This window comes from Cryptomeria japonica, chromosome 10 (genome assembly GCF_030272615.1).
Source record: "Cryptomeria japonica chromosome 10, Sugi_1.0, whole genome shotgun sequence".
In the NCBI taxonomy this organism is placed as follows: domain Eukaryota; kingdom Viridiplantae; phylum Streptophyta; class Pinopsida; order Cupressales; family Cupressaceae; genus Cryptomeria; species Cryptomeria japonica.
In genome coordinates, this window is record NC_081414.1 from 819,894,463 (window position 1) to 819,905,754 (window position 11,292).

The window sequence follows — 11,292 nt, forward strand, 5'->3', positions numbered from 1 at the left end:
AACAACTCCTTTGCCCTTGTCTACCTCAGCAACATTTACCTCTTCTCTCTTAGGTTCATTTTTCTCTAGTCCATCCCCTTTATCTTGTACACCGGTGTTGCCACTTGGTGCAGTATCATCCTTTTGTATCGCAGGGGTTGTTGAACTATCTATCGCCAGTTTCAACATCAAGAGTTGTGTTGCCTTAATCTTCTAGATGTCCCTCAGTCTGAGTTTCATCCTTCTGATCACCAGAAACACCTTCTTTTTCTTTTAGCTGAGAAGACTTAAATGCATCTTTTACAAAGGATCATTCACAATTATTTTTCTCCATATCTTCAGTTTCCTTTCTTACCTCTTCCACCTTGCCTATCATCAACCTATTTACCCTATTTTTGCTTCTAAATTATTTCTTATTAGCTTCCTTAATGAGCCTTTTGACTTCATCTCGAGCGATACAAGTGCAAACATTTATTGACTCTCTTTCTTTCATTTCCTTGTCTATTTTGCTAGCAGTCAGTCTCCTTGCATCGATAATGTTGTATAGGTCCTTAGGGATGCTCTTCTCCAACTCAATCAATGTTTTACTAAAATTGTGCAAGTATAAAACAACTTCTTCAACCTTTCTCTGATCTACCTCATCTAGATGTTCATAATAAGCTCCAAGATTCTTCAAGTTTCCATCAACATTTATTTAATCTATTAGTTGGTTTGTTGACAATGGAGGAACAATTGTGTATTTACCTTGTAGATCACTAGACTCAAGGTCTTTGTCAAGTTGAGTTCTAGCTTGTCTTCCTCTCTTGGGTCTTCTGGTAGGGGTAGGCTCATATTTGGCTTTCTTGCTTTGTTGGGCTCCATCGGACTACGGATTCCTCACCACTCTTACAAATTCACCTTTCTTCTTAGCCTTGTCTGCTTTCTCATCAGATTTTATCTTAAAGGCCACCGTAGACACAACAACATAAGTTCTCTTAGACTTCTCCTTTTTCTTCAGCACTCCCTTTCTGGATGGGCTTTGTCCTAAAGATGGTGTCACCAAAGCAGGGACAAACTTGGTCTCTTTTGCTTTAGCCTTGGAGGGAACCGAGTCAGCCTTAGGCTTTTTGGTTTCCTCTTTGGCCTCCATCTGTGCATGTGTTCTCTTTGGCCTGCTTCATCTCCTCCCAGGTGAATCCCATCTACATTGCCACTTCCTTAGCCATCTTTGTAACTTTTCTTTTTCAAGCAAGTGCAGTGAATTGTTTGTGCAATTCAAGGTCTTTCTTCTTGAATGTTCCAAATCTTTCTTCTTTTGGATCCACCGGTTGGCTCAATAGGTGTTGAGAATACGACTCAAGCGTGATAGAGTCAACTTCATACCCCATGGGCATGATCCAAACTATCCTAGGCTCCACGACTTCCATTTGACATTGATCTTTATCAACCACGAAGCAAATAGTTTGCTCATACTTCTCCACAATCTCCTTAGGGATTCTTTCTTTGTTCTTCATTGTGGTTTGGAAAGTTTTGAAATAACCCTAGAGAGAAGAAATTCTCATTGTGGCATCTCCTATTCCCCATAATCCCTCTTTGATTTGCATTGCCATTGGTCTATCATAGGCCCATTGGACCTTTCGTTTTACACTGGGTATCTCATTCAAGAAATATAAGGCCAAGCAAATAAGAAGAGTTCCATATTTAAAAGTGTGCTTCTTGTCTTGCTTAATTTTCTTCAAATTACTCATCAGCTCATTCAGAAGGACTGTGCATAGATCATACCTCATGTCATTTTTGAGCATCTGATATGTTGTATATATAGCAGTTCTGGAGATGGAGTTGTGCCTGCTTGACTAGTAAACTTTGATTCTGACCACCATTAATGCAAACTTCACATCATGCTCCAAAATGTTGTTGATAGTCATTGCTATGTTGTTGAACTTGGAACCAGTAGTTGCTATCATTGTGTTATTCGATACTTTTATTAGGCCAGGTACTTCACTGGTTTCACTAAGGCATGTCACAACTCGAATTGCTTATTTAGTGATCTTGTGAGGCCTATCAAGCCATATGAACTCATCATGGACTTGACTAAAAATATACCAAATCCATTCTGCTTTGTCGAACAATGGAAAATGGACGAACTACGAAAACCCCTTATCCTGAAGAACCTTATATTCTAGTTTGAGGTTTCCCAAACTATCCACCAAATGCTTGTTATACAGGGTCAGCATATCAGTGTTGCCAAGCTCCTCAAGATCACAATGGATGTATGCCCTAATATCCTCACTATGAAGGACGTCATAGGGTACCGAAGAAAATGCTCCTTTCGGATCATCTTCAATAGACTTGAAAGGGTGTTTCTTGAAAATAGGTCTGGCTCTATCCTTAATCTTGACAACCAATGGGGTAGAAATTCCAAAAGCTGATGCCATTTCGAACTTAGGGTTTGCGTAAACTAATAGTCTGAAATAGATAAATACCTTAATTCGCAACCGGGCGTTGGAATTCTCTTTAGGATTGCTGAAATCTCTATTGAGATCACCAAATTGCTTTGCTCTTCTTATCTGCACTATTCTCTTGATCACATTGTGACGAATGAAGATTTGAAATTCCCTTTTAACCTTCAAAAACCTAATTCTTCATTGCAATAAATGTTGCAACCAATTACCTTGATTTTCATAGAGTAGTTTACCAGAGCATCAAATATTCTCTAAAACTTTTGGATAACATCTGCATATATGATTTAAGCCTTCCGCAACCTTGTAGAATCGATTGCAAATCACCAAAGAGGGGGTTCTTAGAATTTGCATGAAAAATTCCCCATAAGGCAAAAAGCCCTAGTTACTGGATGAAGATCCTGCACCGGATTTGAGTGCAAATCCATTGTTTGCTTTAGATTCATCTTTTCTGACCCACATCTTCTCATGTTTGTCTCTGATCTCTTCTACCTTTGCCTTACCATTCTCATATAATTTGTTCGTGTCTACTGGAGCACTATTCTTACTTCTACAGTACTTTGCAATGTGATCGGTTTTATTGCATGCACGACAAACAACATTCTGCATAGGTCTGAAGTTCATATGATTTTGTCTCATCCTGCACTGGTTAGAGATATGTCCAAACATCCCACAAGCATAACACCTCTTGTTTTGGAAGTTATTCATTACTGCTCTACACATATTTGACTTGTGACCAAAATTATTGCATATGAAACACTGACCAGTAAAGGTAAGAATATTATTCATGTTGTTCATTCCATTATTCATTCTACTTCTTCATTGATTCATCATATGAATGAATTTATTGCAAGTAAAGAATCTACCATTGAATTTATGGGCATTAGGTTGTCTTACCGGAGGATTCTTGCTCTTCTTTTGATTAGGTTTTGTATTGCTTTGTCCAAATCTGGAGGATTCACCTTTCTCAAATCCAAGTCCTCACATGTCCTTTCCATGTCTCTGACTTTTTAGCATCTCATCAAGCCTTGTTGAGCTAGCTTTGAATTTGTCTTTGTAATCATTAGTAGTAGAAAGTTCATCTCTTAAGGCAACAATCTATCTATCAAGTTCTTGACCATTATTCCTTGACTATGTTAACTCAAGCTTCAACTAATCATTCTCATAGGTAAGCCGGAAGCATTCATCAACTCTTTTCTTCAATGACTGTGCCAGATTCTGTTCATTTTTCTTTCAATCCTCAATCTCCTTAGTCATCCTCATCACAATGGATTGCATCTCATTCTTCAATGTAGTATTCTCTCTCTCAAGCTTGTCTACTTCATCAGCTTTACCCTAATTTTCCATGATTTGATCTTCTTTCTCCTTCAGCTTGTCCATCAATTATTTCCTCTTGTCTCTTGAAGTGTTCACTAGATCCTTCAAGTCGTTATTGAAATCATCAACAAAATTCAAGTTTCTTTTCAAGGAACTGATCTCGTTTCTTGTTGCATCAAGATCCTCAAGTGCCACACTGAGCTGTCTCTAAAAATCGAAATCCATTGATTCAATCTCCGAACCTTCCTCAAGCAGTTAAGCTTCCTTAGAGGAACTAGGCTCTGATATCGATTGTTGGAATCAGGGATCACTGAGAGGGGGGGGGGGGTGAATCAGTGATCTATCAGTTTATAACAAATTTTCAGACTTAACTTTAAACCATCGGAAGCATACACATGAAATTGAAATGCTGGAACATAAAACAATCAACCACAAAATCATTACACAAGATTTTTATGTGGAAACCCAAATGGGAAAAACAACAGTGAGATTTGAACCCACAATATTATTCCACTATGACCAATAGCAAAACAATATTACAATATGGGGAATGCACAAGCATTCAGGCACACTACCTAGAGCTCATTGCTTAAATACAATAAGGACTACAACCTCGAAAGGCTCACTGCCTTACTAATTAATTACAATGATGAGTTACAACAAATGAACTCCAAAATAGCATCTACAATGCTTGGATGAGTTTCGGTTAAGTGCCAAACACACTGACTAAATCACCTCTGTTGTTCAGCTTTGTTCTGCCATGTTCACTATCTCAGTCAACTACTAGATCAAGAATGCACATGTGAAACTGCACCAAAATATATTCTCGATCACCACTCACTCACATACAATCATATCATCCATCAAAAAGATCATCTACACCGATCTTATATATCCGCAATCATAAAATGGATCATTTATCATGTCGGCCTTCTAATGTAACATGTAGTCATATGTCGACTTGATCGGATCACCAAAACAACAATAAAATGATGTCTCTATGTCGTCTCAAACAACCCATACACGATTCATAGCTCTGCAATCACCAGAAAGCTTCCCGATCAAAACTGCTCTGTTCATCCCAAAATATCGGTTAACTAGCTAGCAATTGACATCCTTTTCCAGAAATCAAGATCTGCATGATTACCAGATTGGAATCTCATGAAGAGTTGCCATCAATGACAACCCTAAACCAATAATCAACCATCAGAAGCCACCAGATGAGTGTCAACTACCAACATGTACAATGTCCCATACAAGTTGTGAGACTAACTGGTGGTGCAAATGAGAAATAGACTATATATTTGCAGAGGCAAAACATAAAGTAAATGCAAATAAAGAAGGGTGACTTGTCATTGCCTGAATGACGAGTCCTTTTTGAATGGTTTGTGGTGTCCTATTGTATCCAACTGTTTTCTTGCTGCCCTGAGTACCTGCATTTGAGTAAAAATGTGTTAGAGCAATGAGAATCATCATTCATTATTTGCATGCGCACTTGCAAACATACAATCTAACCCTCATGTGCATCACATGAGCTAGCTCAACATATAAACTCAGCAAAACAAATATCAAATCAAATCTTCAAATCAAATCAGATATGCATTGTTTTTGCCTAGCTTGTTTGCTTCATGTGCAGATATAGGAAAAGTAACATGGTTGTTCATCAATTTAACATGAGTGGTGTAAAATACAGCTCCCACAAGGGTTGAGCCCAGCTCATTAAATGTTTAGATCAGTAGTGTCCCAAAGAGGTGTCAAGATTTTGTCTTGGGACAAATAGTTATCGAGAGCGATCATAATGCTCTGATAACCATCATGTACCGAGGCAAAGCCTCGACACTTCAATCAAAGAAAACTACTTCTCAACACAAGTGTTATTGCAGTTACAGTCACCTTCAAGGATGCAATTCAAGAAAAGACTGTGATGATAGTAAAGAGAAGCATAACTTGGAGCAGTGTTGGAAGGTCTTAGGTATGAAGCATTCTCATAATGGCATTGCATACAATAAGCTATAGCCCTAGCAATCACAAGAGAGACACAACTAAGAGAAGCTTCAAACATAAGTGATAGTGCCCTCAGGCATGAGGAATAGATAGTCTCAAAGGATCTCAAGTGACTTATTGAGAGAAACCCTAGAAAGCAAGTCAAACAATGACCTTTCTTTTCAGTCCTAAGTATGCACTAACAATGAAGACATAAAGAAAGCTACATCTTGAGTACAATGGGACTATTCACAGTCATGCATGCCAATGTTTTAACGCCATGTATCAGTGACTCAACCAATAATTTGAGGAAGGGTTGTCTAGCTAAAGACAATCATTAAAGATAATGACAACATTCACTGTCAAAGAGAAGTAAGAAGATACAGTCATATAGTAGCCTTAAAGTACAAAAAGAGCAGATCTTTTCTAGTCAAATGAGTGTAATCGTAGTAGTCCCAATGGGACAAAGTCAAAAGTTAATCCTCATCCCTGCAAGATAATCATAAGTAATCAAATGGTAGGGATTTATGAATGATATATCATATACAAAAGCACTCAAAGGGGAAAATACAGTGACATTCAATAGTATTTATTAGTTCTTAGAAATCTCACAGCTCACAGTCAATCAAGAAGATAGTTAACATGGCACTCAAAGAGACAGATATTCAAATCAAATCATGACAGTGGGATACACATGATTAAAGGAGAAAACATAGTTATTTTGACTATTGAATGGTGGCCATTGGGTCTTTAGAGAAATCAAAATGCATGTCACAAAGGTTTTAGTTATGATGGGCAACCTTTATAGCAATCTACGAAACTCAAAGTCAATCAAGTTCCAATGATTTCAAGAACCCCAACAGTGATGTGTATGAGCAAATATATCAGTAATTGACTTTTTTGAAAGAAGCTTTCATAAGATAATGCTATTAAAATACAACATTACATTTAGCCTATTGAAGGTAACAAAGGCAGTCATGAAAATAGTTTGCTATGAAAGCAACCCTGTGATTATCAGAGAATAATAGTGTGATAGAGATAAACATAGCAGCCACAATATTCTTTTGATCAAACAATCATAAAAAAAAAATTTGGAGAATAGTCACAGTCATGTGATTCACTATACAGTGAATATATTTTGTTATCAAATACAAAAGGAGTTATATTCAATATCAAATAATCATAGTGAAAGGAATATCTTGGAGCACTGAAAAAAAAAGGAGTTCATACAACATGCAAAGACAATGATTTGAGTCTCTATATGAGTATTGAGATAAAGCTCATCCAATCTTTGTATCAGTCATAGTAAAAGGGCATCATTCCAAAAATAGTGCTTAGAACAACCATCACATTAAACCTCATGGAGTTCAGATCACAGAGAAAGCTTATAAAAAAACAGTGACCTGAGCAGTCAAAGACAAAAGAGATGAATAGCAAGAGGATTTCAAGAGCCTAGATATATAGTGAGGGCATTCACAAAGATTGAAGGTTTCAATAGCAAAGATCATGGAAATGGAGCTTTGACAGACCTAAAGTAATTGTATACCGTGAAAATGGATAGTGAAAACAACAATATTGAAAGACTAACAAAGATCCAACCACAGAACCCTAGCCTAACAATGAAAATAATCCACAATACACAAATGAAGATACCTAAGACCATGCAAATAAATAGAATAAATCAAATATACGATTCACATGTCTAGTAGTGTTTCAATCTCCATTTCTTCCTATCTCCATTGATCTTGTTTCATATATTTGATCTCTGATTTTATGTGTGCACAAGAGCTCAACAAAGAATGGATTCTAGTTGATAGCTTGATCGCAAGAAGGCTTGATTGACGCAGTTGTTAGATGATTAGACGATTAGGGTTGATAACGAAATAAGCATCCTCTTATATAGAGAACACTATAAGAAATGGAGGGATAAGATTAAGAGTTGTAAAGATAAATGGTCGGCTACGATTAAAGGGTAGGTAAAGGAAATAAGAAAATAATGAGAGGGTAGGTAAGAGAAGAATTAAGAGATGAATGCCATGTGTCATGGGTAGAAAAGGCTAATGAATTAAATAAATAAAGATTTATTTAATTAATAAAAGACATGGGATCAATTAAATAAATAAAATATTTATTTAATTTAGGAAAAGGACAATTTAAATAAATAAAAGTATTTATTTAAATCAGGAAAGGCTTAGAAGAGGATTAATGAATTAATTAAATAAATAAAGATTTATTTATTTAATAGAAGACTTAGGATAAAATAATTAAATAAATAAAAATATTTTATTAATTAGACAAGACAATTTCAGGTGTCTACATTTTGCCCCTTTTTGAGACAATGCAGCTTGTCACGTTGGCTCAACGAAGATGAACCGATACAAGGTTGCCCCATGACGGGAATGATATGCCCCCTCAAGAGATTGGATAAAAATGTTTGAAAATATCGCAGACAATCTCTCAATAAGAAAGAAAGGCTAGAAAGGACTGACAGATTGGGTGACAAGGTCACACAGGAAAAAGATTGACACATGAGACTAGGGTTAAGTAGCCTATAAGATAAGGCCACAAGGAAAATATCCTCATTTACATCCACACACCTAAGAGATCAGAGTGCAAAGAAACCTTAGAGCAGCCAGAGAAATCAACGACAATGGATAGATTTCACAAATTCTATCGAGTCTGGCGGTATCAGAGACCAAGGGACATGGATGAGTCGGTAAGTACCTCGAAGCCACTTTGTACGTTTATACATTTATTGTTGTCATTAATGCATTTTAGGGTCGATTAACAAAAACGCGAAATCGGTGTTTGCACTGGAAACGCATCTAGGTCAGTGCCAGGCACGTCTAGGTAGGATAAGTGCGTCTAGGTTAGGTTTGGTCACGTTTATCAATGTAATCATGTCTAAGTTTAGTATGGACATGTCTATGTGAAAAAGGCACGTCTATGGCACAAAGATGTGTTTGTGAAGGATAGTGACACGTTTGTGATGTTCAAGCGCATCTAGGGCAAGAAAGCAGGTTTGGGTTGATAAAAACCATGTCTGCGTTGTAAAAAACGTGTTTGTGTCTAAGTGGGCTTAAATCGCCAATTTTGTGATAAACATACATTGTCGATTGGATAAGCTGCTAAGAGGATACACTCAAGCAGGTGCCCTAGGGAGACAAACTGAGAGATAGGCTATAATTGACAATTCTGTGATGAATATACATTGTCAATTAGATAAGATGTTGAGAGGATACACTCAAGCAAGGCCTCTAAATAGGATCAATTGCAATGTGATGAACATATACACTATGATGTAGCACCATGTGATAGACATAAGCACTAGGATAAAACTAGCACTATGTGATAGACATGAGTACCACTAGGATTGACATTATTGGTTTGGTTGGATGCAAGAGTACTTACCCCAGATAGAGTCACGGGAGAGATTCCCTGTGACATAGAGGTTGCGACCTGAGTTGACCTTTGAGGAGCGGGCAACTATAAAGGGTATGGGATTGAGACACATCATGTATCTGCTTGAGATTGAGGCGAACAAAGGATTACTGACTGCTCTAGTAGAGAGATGGCACTCTGAGACCTATTCTTTTCATTTGTTGATTGGCGAGATGTCAGTCACTTTAGAGGATGTTTACAAGATTCTGCAGATATCGATCCACGATGAGCTAGTGTCATATGACAGAGAGGGAGACAGGGATGCACTGAGACGAGTCTTTGGAGACCTAGAGCTAGAGATGAGATCGGGTCATGTCAGTTGGGATGTTATGCTAGCTACTGGACACAGACTACCAACAGTAGTCGGAGGGGTGATTAGTGGTTACCTATGTCCAAACAGGGTGACACGGGGTATGGTTGTTTGTTGGGGAAGGACTCTAGAGATATCGATGACATGTGTATTAGTGCATTTGTATCATGAGCTTCACCAGTTTGTGTATCTCGGTGGTTGTGAGTTAGGTTGTGGGGTGACGCTATTATAGGTGTGGTCATATGAGCACATTGCAGTGACTAGACTGATGCACTTCAAAGGGAGAGGACATGGATAGTCCTACACACACTTGTATAGTATGATCACTTCCCAACCATGGATTGGGAAGGTGGACTATTGGAGATAAGATATTGATGAAATAGATAGTGTCATATGGAGACCCTATCTTGATTGTGAGGACTAGGAGGATGCCACAAAGCTACCATACATTTTTAGGAGCAGGTATCTAATTGAGCAGATGCCTTATATACTAGATAAACATCTAATTGATAGAGTTTGCAAGCAGTTTGGGCAGCGGAAAAGGATGCCTCGAGGATTGGTGACTTTGCACGGATAGTGCAGGAGCAAGCTCACTGGGGGCCAATTTTGTCCTATGATGTTGCAGCTACACAATTTGAGCAGATGGTTCTGATGCTTTGGGATCTACTGAGGGATGCAATTGACATAGGTTTAGATGCAAAGTATGATGCTTATTTTGCAGCACATCTAGTACTGAGGTTGACAGATCCAAATGAGACTGTGGCAGCGAAGGATGATGATGATGAGGATGATGATAATAGGGGTGGTCGGAGATGGAGGAGGTGGAGGAGAGGATCAGCGAGGAGGGTGGTGAGGGTCAAGGAAGGACAAAGGGATGCTCGAGAGAGGGTTAAGGAGATATAGGATCCACAGGGAGGGAGGCCACCAAGACCATAGAGAGGTAGAGGAGGACAGGTATAGGTTGGTGGACAGGTACTGGGGAGAGATGTACAGGGACATGATAGACAAGAGGAGGGTGCCCAGGGCGGAGATGAGGACGAGGATGAGCTGCTAGCATTGTGAGAGATTGCAACAAAATAGGCCGATGAGATCAAGGATCTCGAGAGAGAGACGTGACTTGATTGAGGCAACAATTAGCAGAGATGTAGAGGGAGAGGGATCAAGCCATCCATAGGTATACTAAGGCTGAGGAGGCACTGAGGGTTGGCAGGAGAGAAACTAAGGACACGGGGACTGGATATGCATATATCCTACGGGCAAGGGAGGAGATATCCTGTTGGAGAGATTTGTACTACACAGTTGTTCCTGCAGAGAAGAGGGCTAAGAGATTCAGGAGAGCTTCCAGGATGACTACCCCAAGGGGAGAGGATAGATGACAAGCATCTAATGGCAAAGTTATGGGTCCACCCACACCACCAGGAGGGAGAGACAGAGGGGGTAATCCTAGAGTAGGGACTTTGAGAGCTCAGATTCCTTCGAGGCCAACTGGCTCCAAGGGAAGGTCTTCATCATAGCTCTCTTAGATCAAGTTTTTGTATCAGGATTTTATATGATGATGTAGACACCTTTGGGTGATTTTTTAGCCTTATGAGATATTGACATCATTGTATCATAACACTTATAAGTTTTGATATATATATGAGATGACTCATTCCTTGCGGCAACTATATGCATGCATACTATGTGTTTATGATTCTACATGTTGATGCAGTTTATGTATGCATGTTCCTATAATGATTCTATGATGCTTATGATGATGTTATAATAATTATGGATGCAATATATTTTTGTTCTTTTTTTGTTTTATATGTTTATGCAAATGTG